Genomic DNA, 17,094 nt, shown 5'->3' on the forward strand with positions numbered 1-17,094 from the left:
AAGCTCCGAGTTCTGGACTTCAGTGGGTGTTGAATTTCATCAAACGCTTCATAAAAATCTTACTGACATAGTCATAAATTTTTATACTCCATTTTTCCACTCCAGTGATTTACTTTGGAGGATTCTTATGTTCCACACCCAGTTTGTCTTAGTGAAATAAATTCAAATTAGTAATAATGTGTTATTCTTTTTCATATGTTTCTGAATTTTTACTAATAATTTGTGAAGGACTTTGCATTAATATTTTTGAAAGAGACTAGCTTAGATTTGTACTTGTTATTCATTTGTCATGTTTTGGTATTGTGGTCTCATTAAGTTGATAGAAAATTGGGTTTACACAAAAGGTTTACTTGTCAAGATAGAATTACATGAATTACAGGTCTGACCTAAATCCAATGTCACTATTGGTTCAAAAAAATTGTCAAACATTAGGCATATATTAAACATTCAAGGTGTCCAAATTGTTTGACCTAGCTCCTCAAAATTTCCCTTTTATAAAAATTAGGATATGTTTTGATTATGGAATAACCAGTTTTGAGTAATATGAGTGTGGGGAAACATTACTCATGAAAGGAAGCTATTTTAGCATAATAACACTTTCAATTTATAATCAGTAATTCCATGACCATTCTCATTTTTCTCCTAGCTTTGCCACATAAACCCAAAATACATGTAGGACATTTGTGATTAAAACTATAAAAATGGAAATCATAGAAAATTAGAAATCATAGAAAATAGAAAGAAATCATAAAAATTACTAAAAGGAGATACACATTAATGTATTCAAAGGCTAATTATTGTTAGGTTAATTATGCTCTCCAATTTCATCAAGATTCTTTGCAACCCAAATGAAAATTCCATCATGCTTTTTGGAGATACTGACAACTATATTTTAAAATTTGTATGAAAAAGTAAGTGAACTAGAAAAGCTAAATTATTTGAAAATGGAAAAATGAAGATGGAGGATTCTCGTATCTTCATTTCAAGACTTAACATAAAGCTACAGTAATCAAAAAGGCATAGCACTGGTAGAAAGATAAATATATAGATACTATAAGGCTAGAAATAGAGGACATACAGTCTACTAATTTTTACAAAGATGTGAAGATAACTAAACAGAGAATGGACAAGCTTTTGAACGATAGTACTAGAAAAAAAATCCATGGCGTATATTTTATACAAAAACAGAATATCTGAAAATGGATTACAGATGTAATTGTGAAATATAAAATATAAAACTTCTGAAAGAAAGCATAAGAGAAAATCTACACGACTTTGGATTTAGCAACAGGATTTTAATTATGACACCAATATACCATCCATGAAAGAAACAAAAATTAACAAATAGGATTTATAAACAATAACATCGTCTGCCTTGCGAAAGACTCTGTTAAGAGAATAAGTGCACAATCAAGAGATGTGGAGAAAATATCTTCAAATTATACCTGATAAAAGCCTTATATCTAGAATGCATAAAGAACTCTTAAAACTGAGCAATAAACAAAAACAAACAACCCAATAATAATAGACAAAAGATAGATATTTCATAAAAAAGATATGCAGATTCCAATACATTTATGAAATGATTCTCAACTTTATTAGACATTAGGGAAATTCATATAAAGACTCAAATAAGATCCCACTACACACTTATTAGAGTAGGGTTGGAGGTGGGTTACAATACCAAATCCTCCTGAGGACAAGGCATAGTGGAAATTCTCTCTCTCTGATGGTGAAAATGCCAAATGGTATAGCCACCCCAGCAAACACTTGGGCAGTTTTTATAATGCTAACCATAAAATTTTCAACCAACCTAGCAAATAAGTTCTTGAGTTTTATTCATGAGAACTAAAAATTTATGTTTATACAAGGATCAATATGTGAATGTTTACAGCAGCTTTATTCATCAAGATAAAAAACAACTCAGAAGTCCTTCAGTGAGTGAGTGGACACAAATAAACTGTGGAATATCCATGCACTGTAATACTACTCATAAATTTTCAAAAAGAGGAAGCTCTTGCCTCACGCAACAACACATACGAATCTTAAATGCATATTTGATAAGTTAAAGAAATGAAACTGAAAAGAGCTATATTACACAATCCCCTTTATATGACATTCTGAAAAAGACAAAATGTAGTGATGGAAAAGAGATGAGCATTTGCTAGAATTTGAGAGATATGGGAGAGACTGAGTATAAAGCTGCCACACAAAAGAACCATTGGTAAGATATTCTATTAGTCTATTCTCACGCTGCTATAAGGACATACCTGAGAATGGGTAATTTACAAAGGAAAGAGATTTAATTGACTCACAGTTCAGCATGGCTAGGGAGGCCTCAGGAAACTTACCATTGTGGCGGAAGGGGAAGCAAACACATCCTTCTTCACAGGGTGGCAGGAAGGGGAAGAATAGAGCCAAGAAAAAGGGAAGCCCCTTATAAAACCAATAGATTTTTTTTTCTTTTTTTTAGACAGAATCTCACTCTGTTGCCCAGACCAGAGTGCAACAGCATGATCTTGGCTCACTGCAACCTCTACCTACCAGGTTCAAGTGACTCTCCTGCCTCACCCTCCCAGGTAGCTGAAATTACAGGCATGCACCACCATGCCCAGCTAGCTTTTGTGTTTTTAGTAGAGATGGGGTTTCACCATGTTGGCCAGGCTGGTACTGAACTCCTAGCCTCAAATGATCCACCTGCCTTGGCCTCCCAAAGTGCTGGGATTATAGGCACGAGCCACCACACTCGGCCAAACCATCAGATCTTGTGAAAATTTACTCACTATCCCGAGAATAGCATAGGGAGAGCCATCCCCATGATTCAACTACTTCCCACTGGGTCCCTCCTACAACATGTGGGGATTATGGGAATTACAATTCAAGATGAGATTTGAGTGGGGACATAGCCAAATTGTATCAGAAATGAAAGCATATCTTATAGAATGGTAAGATATGAAAAGAGATGAAGATTATGGATGCATAATTATGCATTTTTCAACCTAAAACTTCCAAGGGCTGATTTTACTGTATGCAAACAGTACCAACAACCAAAGCAGGATGTCAGGGAATCCCGGGTTGCAATACAGCTGTGTATAATGAGTCAAACTGTATTACAAGGGTATGACATAACCTCATTGAACGGGTGGAGTGAACAAGAACTGACATAAGTAAATCTGAAAAATAGTGTTTTGACTAGATGTAGTAATGCTAAAAACAAAGAGAACTGAACTGCATTTTAACATTATACTCTGCTTGGTAAATTTGTTTCTCACAAGGATATAGGTTAGCAATGTTCAAACCACTTTACAAAATATAGAAGTGTGTATCTGAATGGAGTAGTGCATGTATTTTCTCTCTCTCTCTCTCTGCTAGAGTGCCTAAAAGGTGAGCCATCTAAGTTGCCTCAACCATATGCAGAGTCTAGATACTGACTTCTTTTTTCTATAATATTTATATTATAATATTTATTTTTTACAGGAAGATACACTATCTTCTATTTTAATATTTAAAAGCAATAAAACAACATGTTATTTTGTTGGTAGTACAGTATTTGCTATTACTGTTACTGTTATTGAAGCTAATGATCATGTCTTTAAGAATGAACCAGAAATCAGTCAGCTATAAGAAGAGATCTGGTTGGTGCTTGTATGGTGGGAAAGGTGTTGGATGTTAGAAGTGAGTGATAAGATGGGCAGTGTGATACAGAAAAATGATGCAGGTATATATTCCTGGATTTTGGGCATTTGAGTAATGGCTTTATTTTTTGCTAGATATTGATTTCTAAATACCATTCATAGAGGAAACAAACCGGAATCCCTGGCAAAAAGACTGATACTAGAGCTGGGACAAGGAAAAACAAGATGGGGCTGGAGAATTTTATAGTGCTAGAAAATACAGAATTGCTAAGAAACAAATGAGTGGGGAATTTCAGCAGACACAGGATCCAACTGAAAAGGGATTCTCATGGCTAAAACTGAAGAATTTGAGTAACAAAATAAATATTGTATTGGATTATACTGCAAAAAAATGGAATAGATATTAGAGTCAATAATGACACAAATCAATGAATAAACAAAGAAGGGAAAAATATTCCTTGCAAATAAAATCCAAATATATACAGTAATTTCACAGTGGAGAAGGCTAGCATACAGCTAATAATTTCGAATAAGTGATCAAAGTTAACACTGCAGGTAAGTGGACAATAGGAAACACGTGCCTTCTGATCTGACGCACTGAGAAATACTTAGCATCTTCTCTGGCATGCTTGCAAAAAGTGCATAAGGTGAATTTAATCATGAGGAAAAATCAGACAAATTCACATGGAAGGTCATTTTATAAAATAACCAGTGCCATTCAATAATTTCAATGTCATGAAACACAAAGACTGGAACCATATCTGATTGATGAGAATAAACAAAGACTACAAGTGTATGCAATGTGTGAACTCCCATTTTCTTTTACTGAAAGAACATTCCTGGGAAAAAGACAAATCAGATAAACTCCATAGATTCAATTATAATACATTACCAAAATTCATCTTTAGATTTTGATAACTGTAATTTCTTTGCAGAAGGGAATGACTTACTCTTAGTAAATACCCAACAAAGCATTTAGCATATATAGGCTTCATGGTTTCAGTTTATTATGTGGTAATTTAGAAAATATAGGAGAGATGTAAATAAAAAGAGGGATACAGAGAGAGAAAGAATTTTGTGGAGAGGTTTAGAAATAAACTCTAGTAATGGAAAAATACAACCTGAAAACCAGCATGAATATTTTTATTTTATTCAAAATAAAATAAATTTGTTTATTATTTTTGGGCACACCTAATTTTTAAATATCATTCTTAACGAGTCTGTTTTTTCCCCTATAAATTTGCTCATTTCACCTAATTTTTTAGATGTATTTGGCAATAATTATTTCTAATTCTTATTTTAATTTCAGCTGTAACTAATAGGGGAATAACTTTTAAGTCCCAACAGTGTTTATCAGTTCATGTCCCGTATACACTACATTGTCTTATTTTGGGATCAATGATTTGAATCTCAATTTGTGACCTCCTGCATTGGAAAGATCACACCTGCCTACTGACTTCATCAGCATTTAACACAGAAAGGCCTTTAATAAATTATGTTTGATGATTATGTCATTAAGGAGAATGGCTTTCTCTATTTTATGTGATTTAGGCTATTGATTGATTGTGCTCCCTGGAATATAAATTCCTGTGCCTAATCAGCACAATTTCAGAAATATCGACCTTCAAGTCAAAGGCCAATTTACAAAGCTCTTTGACATATTTCACAGGTATAGTAAAATTACTCACAATATATTATTTTTAATGTCATTATTTTTGAGAAGTTTGACATTTATAAAAATATTAATTAGACATAAAAGCCAAACTATTGATTATAATTTTTTTTTTTTTTGAGATGGAGTCTCGCTCTGTCACCCAGGCTGGAGTGCAGTGGCGCGATCTCTGCTCACTGCAACCTCTGCCTTCTGGGTTCACAACATTCTCCTGCCTCAGCCTCCTGAGTAGCTGGGACTACAGGCAGCCACCACCACACCGGCTAATTTTTTGTATTTTCAGTAGAGACGGGGTTTCATCGTGTTAGCCAGGATGGTCTCAATCTCCTGACCTCGTGATCCACCCGCCTCGGCCTCCCAAAGTGCTGGGATTACAGGCGTGAGCCACCGCACCCGGCCAATTATAATTTTTTAGATCACTGATCACAATCATTATTTTCACTTTGATGCAAATTAGAGTACGCTGAACATTTTTTATTTTTCTGAAACTTTGGAAGTTTGAAGGTTTACTTAGAAAATTATAGTATCTTTATAGTTTCTGGAAATTATAGTGCTCCTCTATCCTGAATAGATTATATCATACATGTAATATACAATTCTACAATTGTTTTAAATATATATATATATTTATATATATAGTTTAATTGAAAGGTGTCAGCACAACAAGTAATTAATATTTGAAAGGGTTGCAGGCTCTATTCTGGGGACAGGAAGATTGGCTGTCTCTAAGTGTTTGGTGGGTTAATGAGGATAGTAGAAAGGTGTTTAGTTTTTGTTTATTCCATACACTATTTTTGAAAACCAATATACACTCAACCGAGTATACTTACAAATCATATTTAACAGAAACATTTTTGAGGAGTGTTTTCTAACGGTTGAATAGAAGATCTTGAATGTTAAGAAGATTGTGTGTGTGTGTGTGAGAGAGAGAGAGAGACAGAGAGAGAGAGAGAGAATTATTTAATTAGGAATTAAACAGCTCTATGCCAGAATTTTGTTTACTCAGTAGAATGATGAAGCAACATAGGATGGTGCCTTCTGTTTTGTGCTGCTAAAGAAAATACCACAGATTGAGTAATTTATAACAAAGAGAAAAGTGTTGTTCATGGTTCTGGAGGCTGAGAATTCCAAGATCAAGGTGCTGGCATCTGGCAAGGGCTTTGTTGCTGCATCACCCCATGGCAGAAGGTAGGAGGGCAAGGGCATGCATGAAAGACTGTAAGAGGGGGCCAAACTCCTTCTTTTTAAGGAACTTGCTGCTGGGATAAATAGCCCACTCCTGCGGTCACAGCATTAATCCATTCATGACGTCAAAGCCTTCATGACATAATCACCTCCCAAAAATCCTACCTCTTAGCATTGTTGCATTGGGCATTAAGTTTCCGACACATGACATTTGAGGCACGTATTCAAACTATCGTTTTCAGATGTTTTTTCTCCAGTTGCTAGCAATGTACCCCAAGACTAACACAGATATTGAAGGAGAGAGAGTCATGGAAGTTCCTGGCTTCACTACCTCATTACAACCAGGACAGCTCCATTTGGGTTGTTTATATATTAGAATTCTACACCATATTTAGTATGAACAAAAGGGGTTTTTGCTAATTTTTAAAATTTTGTTCAAATTATTTTCTAGTTGGTACCCAATTGGACATTTCCTTCTTGGTTTACTTTCAGTAGTTTTAAGCGAACTGGATTGGCATAACTTGCTCAGCAGTCTTGGGTACTAACTCACTGGTTGGAGGGTTCTGAGATGACTGGGTAAAAACATTCATTCATTCATCAAATACTTTGGTGGCATTTATCATGCACCAAGAACTTTTCTATGTGCTAAATATATTAGCAAATGAAAGAGACAAAGCCTTTGCCTTCATGAAACATTTTTTGCATGTGTGAAAAGATAATAGAAATATGAATAGATACACAATCCACTACAATATGAGTTTGTGAGAAGTGCTCTTGAAAGATAAGAGTGACATGGGTTACATATTTGATATTATGATGGTCCCTTAGATAAAGTGATATTTGACAGGATGTCAGGTTTGTGCAACATGAAGGATGTCAGACTTACCAATATCTAAAGAAAGGTTTTTCTAGCTGCACAGTGCAAGACATGTAAAAGGCTTTAAAGCAGGAGCTTTCTTAATTGGTTTGGGGAAAGCCTGGTAAACGCTGGTATTTTGCTTGATTGTAATTAACCTACATAAAGCAGAAATTGCATTAATAACTCTGATATATTTAAATTTTCACATGCATTATAATGTTGCGAATAATCTGTACTGTAAGTTTAATAAGTTTTTCAACGTTAAAATTCTTTATTTTCCAAGAAGGGTAAAGAACAATAAAGACTATGTGATAAGTAGGCCGGGTGCCGTGGCTCACACCTGCAATCTCAGCACTTTGGGAAGCCATGGCAGGCAGATCACTTGAGGTCAGGAGTTTGAGACCAGCCTGACCAACATGGCAAAACCCTGTGTTTACAAAAAAAAATAAAAATATAAAAATCAGCCAGGCATGGTGGCATGTGTCTGTAGTCCCAGCTACTTGGGAGGCTGAGGCAGAATTGCATGAACCCTGGTGGTGGATTTTACAGTGAGCCCAGATCGCACCACTGCTCTCCAGCCTGGGAAACAGAGTGAGTGAGACTCTGTCTCAAAAAAAAAAAGTTTATATAATAAATATTGAAAGTTTTATTTGCACACTACAAAGCAATATGCCAGCACACAGAGAAGTCAGGTAATTCAATCAAACTGGTCAATCAGAAAAAAATCCTGCCGATCTTTGTACTAACTTTGTTCCTCAAAGGGAATAACTGATCTATTTCACAGCTTAAAAGAAAATTTATTCTTTCTAGTAAGTTTAGATAGTATATATAGTAATTTATTCACATAGTAATTTAGTAATTATATAGTAATTTCTTTACAAATAATAATATATGGTAAATTATTCATAAATTAGGCACAATAAGAGATTAATAACAACAACTAATCTAGTTCACCCATGAATAACAACATGGGTTTGAACTGCATGGGTCTATTTACACATGTATTTTTTCTAACAAATATATTTTTAAAATTTTGGAGATTTGTGCCAATTTGAAAAAACTTACACATAAAGCATGCAGCCTAGAAATATCAAAAAAATAAGAAATTTTAGGTGCATCATGAATGCATAAAATATACATATATAATTGTTTATGTAATCACTTACTACCATAAAATATACACAAATGTATTATAAAAAGTTAAAATGTATCAAAACATAGGCACACAAATACCGACTGCACATGGCACCATTGACTGTAGGGAGAAATGTAAACAAAAGTAAAGATACAGTATTACATTGTAACTGCAAAAATAGTAATTGTGCTACATACTGCACTACTGTAATAATTTTGCTCAAGTGTTGCAAATATCTGCATGTGCCGTTAATCATCTGTGTATGCAGCACATTTTCAATATCAAAGACTTGGAACCAACCCAAATGTCCATCAATGATAGACTGGATAAAGAAAACGTGGCACATATACACCATGGACTACTATGTAGCCATAAAAAAGAATGAGTTCATGTCCTTTTCAGAGACACGGATGAAGCTGGAAACCATCATTCTCAGCAAACTAACACAGGCACAGAAAACCAAACACCGTATGTTCTCACTCATAAGTGGGAGTTGAATAATGAGAACACATGGACAGAGGCAGGGGAATATCACACACCGGGGCATGTCGGGGGATGGGGGGTAAAGGGAGGGAGAGTATTAAGACAAACACCCGATGCATGTGGGACTTGAAACCTAGACGTCAGGTTGATGGGTGCAGCAAACCACCATGGCACATGTATAGCTATGTAATAAACCAGCACATTCTGCACATGTATTCCAGAACTTAAAGTAAAATAAATTTTAAAAAATCATCTGTGCATGAGCAATTCATCTCTCCAGTAAATTGTGTATTCAGTAAAAAGTGATCTCTCACAGTTCTTGCCTTTCCTTCACAGTGCTTAGTGCAATACCGTAATCCTTGAATAACACCATGGGATCCACGTGAAGTGTCACTAGTGCTGCCGGAAGTGCTCCCAAGAAACAGAGAAAAGTCGTGACATTATAAGAAAAAGTTGAATTGCCTGATATGTACCATAGATTAAGGTCTGGGGCTGTGGTTACTTGCCATTTCAGACAGATGATCCATCTTGTAAACAGATGAAGTAAACGTATGGTATCAATAAATACAGGGCACTATTAGAAATGTATTTCTCTTCCGTATAATTTTTTTTTTTTTTTTTTTTGAGACGGAGTCTCGCTCTGTCGCCCAGGCTGGAGTGCAGTGGCCAGATCTCAGCTCACTGTAAGCTCCGCCTCCCGGGTTTATGCCATTCTCCTGCCTCAGCCTCCCGAGTAGGTGGGACTACAGGCGCCCGCCACCACGCCTGGCTAGTTTTTTTTTTGTATTTTTTAGTAGAGACGGGGTTTCACCATGTTAGCCAGGATGGTCTCGATCTCCTGACCTCGTGATCCGCCCGTCTCAGCCTCCCAAAGTGCCGGGATTACAGGCTTGAGCCACTGCGCCCGGCCCCGTATAATTTTTAATAACATTTTTTTCTCTAGCTTATTTACGTAAGAACACAGTATATAATATATATAACATACAAAATATGTGTTAATCAACTGTTCATTTTGGTAAGAGTTCCAGTCAAGAGTAGGCTATTTGTAGTTAAGGTTTTGGAAAAATCAAAACTTACATGTGGATTTTTGACCGAGCAGGAGATTGGTGACCCTAACCCCTGTAATACTCAAGGGTCAAATGTAATAAAATAGGACAATTACAACAATATGCCTACATCACTACTCTTTTGCTTTGGGGCTGCTATTAAGGAAAATAAGGGTGACTCCAGCATAAGCTCTGGAATACTGAAACAGCCAACCTGATAACCTAGATTGCTATTAAGTGATTAATGCATGGTAGCATCTGCAGCTTTGAAATGCTGGATAAAGAAATAAGGTAGGTCCTGGGTGGGACAAAGCAGGATGCTCCAGATTTCATCATGCTACTCAAAGAGGCACAACATTGAAAACTTATGAATTGTTTATTTCTGGAATTTTCCATTTAGTATTTTCAGGCTGCAGTTGACCGCAGGTAACTAAAATCACTGAAAGATAAACCGTGGATAAGTGGAGACTACTGTATTACTCAGAAGCATCATAGTCTATTCAATTGTTTTCCTATGGTCAGAAGCATCATAGTCTATTCAATTGTTTTCCTATGGGCATGGGACATGTTTCAAGACTTTTGCTATTACCAGTAGTATTGCAGAGAATATCCTTGTGCCTTCTTCATTTCATATTATGCCAGTAATTTTGCAATAGATAGCTAGAAATGGATTTTTTTTTGTCAAAAGGACAAATTGATAGATAACTCTGCTAAAAATGACTGAACTCCTTCGAAGGAGTTGTTACATGTTACATGCTTACCAGAGATATATAAGGATGCTATTTATCCATTGCCTCGCCAATAGCATATATTTTCAAAAACGTCAGATTTTTAATACTCTAAAGTAAGGAATGGCAGTTCTAACTTGCATATGCCTTACTATGAATGTGGCTAAGCGTATTTTCCCACGTGTGAGCATCATTTGTATTTCTTTTTCTGTGACTTGTTGTTTTGGATCTTTTTTTCTGTATTTTTTGGGAGGTTGGTGCTTTTTTTCTTCTCAGTTTTTAGAAAATCTATTAGTCAGGGCACTCAGAAAAATATAAATGACAGTAGATATTGCCACAAGGGGAATTAAGTATAAAGAGGTACCTAAACAGATATTGATGTAATGCAGCAAATAGTTATACTAAAGTACTATAGATAATAACTCCAACAACTAATTGCTACCACTAGACCTGGGAAAACAAAAGCAACAGTTTGGAATTATGAGAAGCCAGAGGTTTTGAGGAAAGGCAATGTAGAGCAGCAATTCAGACCTCCGCTGACAATTCAGACCTATGAGTCCGTTGACAGGTGCAGTCAGTCTGCTTTTGGTACTTCTGAGGGTGAAAGTGGTTCTCGGTGTGCTCTGATCCTATCTGGAACTAATTGTCCCTGCTGGGGCAACATTCGCAGAAACATCGTAAATGTGAAAGAGTGAGTTCCTTCTTTCTGGTTCCTCTCTTCCGTCTCCATCTCTTGCTCTGTTGACCAGACCTACTAGAAAGACACCTGGAAAAGTCAGGAAAAATATTTGTAGAATCTTAACATTAGCCTAAAGAACACTGTAAAGAGTAGATTTGGAGTAAAGAGATGATAGTTTAATAACCAGCAGAATTGCTCTCTGTTAGATATGTTAGCCCTTTTCTATGACAAGTTTCAAAATCATTTTCCCCAGTTTATCATTTGCCCTTTATTTCACTTACCACTATGCAAACTTTTAATTCTTAAGATTTATCTATCAATGTTTACCCTTATTGTTCTAGATTTTTATTTCATTGTCATAAAAAGTATCCACTACCAGATTATAATGGAATTCCCTCATGTTTACCTACAGTATTCACATGGTAAAATTTTTATTTACTTGCTGATATTTGGTGTGTTTTTTATTTGTATATATTCATTGAGTACAAGTGTAATTTCATTATGTGCAAATATCACATAGTGGTGAAATTAGGGCTTTGGGGGTACCCATCACTCTAATCACATAAATGAGATTTACCCACCTAACGGATTTTTAAGTGTACAATACAGTTTGTCAACTACAGGTGCAATGTTGTACACCACTCTAGAATTTATTCACCTTGTATAATTGAAATCTCATACCTTTAGATTAACAATTCCCCATTCCCCTTCAAGGCCCTGGGAACCACCATTCCATTCTCTGCTTCTTTGAGCTTGACTGTTTTAAATAGCTTATATAAGTAGAATCATACAGTATTTATCTTCCTGTGACATGCTTATTTCACTTAGCATGATATCCTCCAGCTTCATCCATGTTGTTGCATGTTGCAACATTTCCTTCTTTTCTAAGGCTGAATAATATTGCATTGTAGACATATACCACATTTTCTTCAGCCATTCATCTGTCAATGAACATTTAGATTTTTTCCAATGTATTGGCTATTGTGACTAGTGAGGGCTTCAATGGACATGGGGATGCAAATATCTCTTCAAGATCCTTATTTTTGTATAAATATCCAAAAGTGGGATTGCCAGATTATATGGTGTTTCTATCTTTAATGTTAAAAGCTGCAGACAGTTTTTTGTAGCTGCTGCATTTTGCATTCTCCATAGCAGTGTACAAGGGCCGCAATTTCTCTACATCATCACCATTATTTGTCTTTTCTTTTTCTTTTTGTGTTGTCATGAATAATAGCCATCCTAAGAGATGTGAGGTGATATTTCATTGTGGTTTCACTTTGCATTTCCCTGATGATTAGTGAATGTGAGCATCTTTTCATGTACCTGTTTGCCATTTGCAGGTTTTGTTTTGTTTTGTTTTGTTTTGTTTTGAAGAAATGTCTGTTAAAATACTTAGTCCATTTTTTAACTGGGTTGTTTTTTTATAGATATTGAGTTATAGGAGTTTCTTATACATTTGGAAATTAACCCCTTACTGAATATGTGATTTGCAAACATGTGCAGATTTGCTGTGCAGATTTTTAGACTGATGTAGTGTCATTTGTCTGTCTTGGCTTATGTTGCCTTAGCTTATCTATGAAAGCCATATCATTTCTATAAAATTATTGTCAAGACCAATGTCATGAAACTTTTCCCCCATTTTTTTCTAGAAATTTCATAGTTTCAGGCCTCATATTTAAGTCTTTAATCTATTTTGCACTATTGTGTATAGCAGAAGGTAAGAGTACAATCTGATTCTTTCAAAGGCAAATATTCAGTTTTTTTCCGACACCATTTGTTGAAGAAACTATCCTGTCCCCATTGTGTATTTTTGGCACTCTTGTTGAAGATGAGTTGATCCTATATGTGTGCATTTATTTCTAGGCTCTTTATTGTATCCCATTTCTCTATATAGCTGTCTGTATTCTGTTTTAATTACTGTAGCTTTGTCATATATTTAAAAATATCAAAGTGTGATACCTCCAGGCATATTTTTCTTTCTCAATATTGCTTTGTCTATTCAGGGTCCTTTCTGTCATCATATGAATTTGAAAATTTTATTTTTTATTTCTGTAAAAATAACATTGGCATTTTGGTAGGGACTGTATTGAATCTGCAGATTGCTTTAGGTTGTATGAACAGTTAACAATATTAAGTCTTCCAAAACTTGAACGTGGAGTATTTTTCCATTTGTTTGTATCTCCTTTAATATTTTTCATCAGTATTTTATGCTGTTTAGTCTACAGGTCTTTCAAGAGCTTCTTTCAATTTATTTCTAGGCATTTTATTTTCTTTTGATGCTACTATAAATGGGATTATTTTCTTAATGTCTTTCTCAGCTTTTTCATTATTAGTATTAAAAATGCAACTGATTTTTATATCTTGATATTGTACATGCGAGTTTATTAAATTGTTTATTAGTAATAATAATTTTTGCGTGTAGAGTCTTTAGGATAAGATCATGTCATCTCTAAAGAAGGCAATTTTATTTTTTCATTTCCAATGCAAATGCCTTTTATTTCTTTTACTTGCCTAATAGTTCTGGCTAGGACTTCCAGAATAGAAGTGACATGAGTGGACATCCTTGTCTTGTTTCTGATCTTACAGGAAAAGATTTTAGTGTTTCACTATTGAGTATGATATTACTTCATCCTTATTTAGTTCTCTGAACTTCTGGGATCTGTGGTTTGGAATCTGTTCTTCACGTGGAACGTTCTTGAATGTCATCACTACACATTTTTTTTTTTAATTCCGCTGATTTTTATTCCGACTCCATTTTCCTTTTCTTCTCATTCTGACACAGAATTCTATTGTCTGTATGTGATATCTTTTGAAATCATCTCAGTTATTGGACACTGTGGGTTTTTTACCCCCTCTATTTGGTTTTTAATTCAGGAAATTTCTGTTGAACCATCTTGCTGTTCACTGATTCTTTTCTTGGACTTTGAGTCTGTTGCTGAGCCTGTCAAAGTCATTCTTCAACTTTGTTATTATGTTTTAATTTTTAACATTTCCTTTCAAATCTTTGTTAGAGCTTCTATCTCTTTGTTTACTTATATTTTCTATGCTGTCTGTTTTTGCCATTAGATCTCTGAACGTATTAATTGTATTTATTTCAAATTCACTGCCTGTTAATTCCAAAATCTGTGTCATGTGTGTCTTTTCTCTGATGTGTGTTTTGTTTTTTTTTCTTCCTTTTTTATTTTTAGTTTTGAAAGCTGGATGTATTTTATCAAATAATAGGTAACCAGGTAAATAGATCTTTAATGTGATCATTTATATTAATCTGGCTTGGAATATGACTGTGTTTAATGTTGTACATATGGGGACCAGAGACTTCAAATTCTTCTAGTATTCTTGCTTTAGTCTCTCCTCTTGTTTCATTTTTACTACTCCAGACAGACAGACGGTCTGTACGTTGTAGATCTTTGTAAGTTTCCCTCAGTAGTGTTATATCAGAGGTTTGTTGGTGTCCTGGTAGCATGTGGGAAAGGGGCTGTCATATAACTTGCTTAAGTCAGCCCTTAGTGGTACTGTGTCTCTAGGGCGTGGCCTTCACGAGTCTCTCAGACCCTCATCCTGGGGTTTAGTTTATTTCCCCTGCCTCTGCTTTCTTCTCTGGCTGCAGGATCCCAACTTGTTTCTCTGAAGTCCACTCTGCTGCTGATTTCACTTGTGTCTTTGTTTTTCCCTTAAGGAAATAAGTGAGATATTTCCTTAAGGGAAAATCTTAAGGAAAAGGGTTGGGGGCGGTGGGAGAGGATTAGCTTGCCCCATCTGGGAAAACATTCTGAATTGCTTTCTGTTTAGTTTCTTCCTCTGGAAACTAGATCTTTTTTAGTGAGAAGAGTCTGAGTGGGTTTCAAGATGGCTGCCCTTTCCCTGCCCCAGCCAGGGTCATGAGAGGATCTTTCTCAGATCTCACCGTGAGACTCCGATAGGATTCCCATAATAAAATCACTATGAATGTGGCATTTCAGAGTTTCCCACTATCATGCTAGTCCACTGTCAACCTTCAGCACTTTGCCAAAATATCCATTCAATTCTCCCTACCAGTTTATGGATTCCAGTAGTTTATGCTTTAAGTAGGCACATCTCAGATCTGTATCTATCAATGTGCCACTGCCTCCAGATTTGAGGTAGCTCTTGCCCTGTAACCTCGGTTCTCCGTTGAGTCTAAAAAAAGTTGTTGATTTTTAGTTTATCAGTCTTTTGTTCTTGAAAGGTTGGGATGATGACTCCTAGGGCTCTTTACATGCCAGAGCTGAAACTGGAAGTCTCAGTTCATTTTTTTTTTTTTTAAGTTTTAATTTTATTTCTTATTACAGTAAGATTTATTTATTGGTTTATTTTTGTAATTTCAACATTTATTTTAGACCCGAAGGACACATGTGCAGGTTTGATACGTGGGTATATATTGCAGATGCTAACGTTTGGAATATGAATAATCTGGTCACCCAGGTACTAAGCATAGTGACCAACAGCTAGTTTTTCAACCCTACGCCCCCTCCCTCCCTTCCCCCTCTAGTAGTCCCCAGTGTCTATTGTTGCCATCGTACGTCTGTGAGTACACAATGTTTAGCTTCTGCAAATAAATGAAGAACATGCAAAGTTTAGTTTTCTGTTCCTGTGCTAATTCACTTAGGATAATGACCTCTAGCTGCATTCACATTGCTGCAAAGAACATGATTTTATTCTTTTTATTTAATGGCTACATTAAAAGCATCTAGTAATCCAACAATTTCTTATTGCTTTTTTTCTCCATCTATTTGCTCTTCCACTGTTGCTTCATTTTATTTTTTGTGTGGATGATAGAAAGTCTTGCCACTGGACTCATGACCTCCTCTCTTCTACCTTTGCCGTTGTCCTCCCAGATTTTTGCTACACAGATATTTCTGAAATACAGATTTTGTTCAAGTCATTTTATACTTCGACTTGCTCATACGGTAAAGTTAAGTCTTTGCTAGCTCCTTCAAAGGCCCCCATGAAATCGTCTTGATGGACTTCCGTAGCCTGTTTTCTCCACACTCAAGGCCATGGCTTTTGATTTTTTTAGCCACACTGAACTGCTTTCAGTTCCTCAGAAAGGCCTGCTTTTCACACCTTCTTTCTTTTTCCTTCTATCTATATGTTTATTGTCTATTTTAGCTCCAAAAGGTTTTGACCTAGCTCAGCTCCTTTTTTCCATGAAGCTGTTCATAAAACAATCACTCTACTTATCTAGGAAGAAGCAAGCATTCGAACAGTTGCATTAAATATAGTGCTTTCTAGGTACTTTCATCATAGCACCTGTAACATTTTGAATTCTTTATTTTCATATTTGTCTCACCTTTTCAGCCTGTCAGCCCCTTGAAGATTCAGCCATGTCTATCTCGTTTACATAACAACTTGATTTTAACATATCAGGCAGTAATATGTACTCAGTAAACGTTTTTGAATTTGTAAGAAAAATAATATACTGCTATCTTAAATGTGTTTCAAAACTTAGACTCAAAATATTTAGCTATACATTCTTGAGTTTTCTTAAATTGCAGAATGTATATTTCACCTTCTATGTTTTCTGAATTTATTAGACATGCTTCTGAAAACATTCTTATTGAGAAAAAATGTCCTATTTTTGACTGAGAGGACAAAAGATATGCCATTTCTTTAAGAAATTTCTCACTCAATAACTAAAAATGAAAGGACTCTTT

Source organism: Mandrillus leucophaeus, unplaced genomic scaffold (assembly GCF_000951045.1).
Source record: "Mandrillus leucophaeus isolate KB7577 unplaced genomic scaffold, Mleu.le_1.0 Scaffold165, whole genome shotgun sequence".
Lineage (NCBI taxonomy): Eukaryota > Metazoa > Chordata > Mammalia > Primates > Cercopithecidae > Mandrillus > Mandrillus leucophaeus.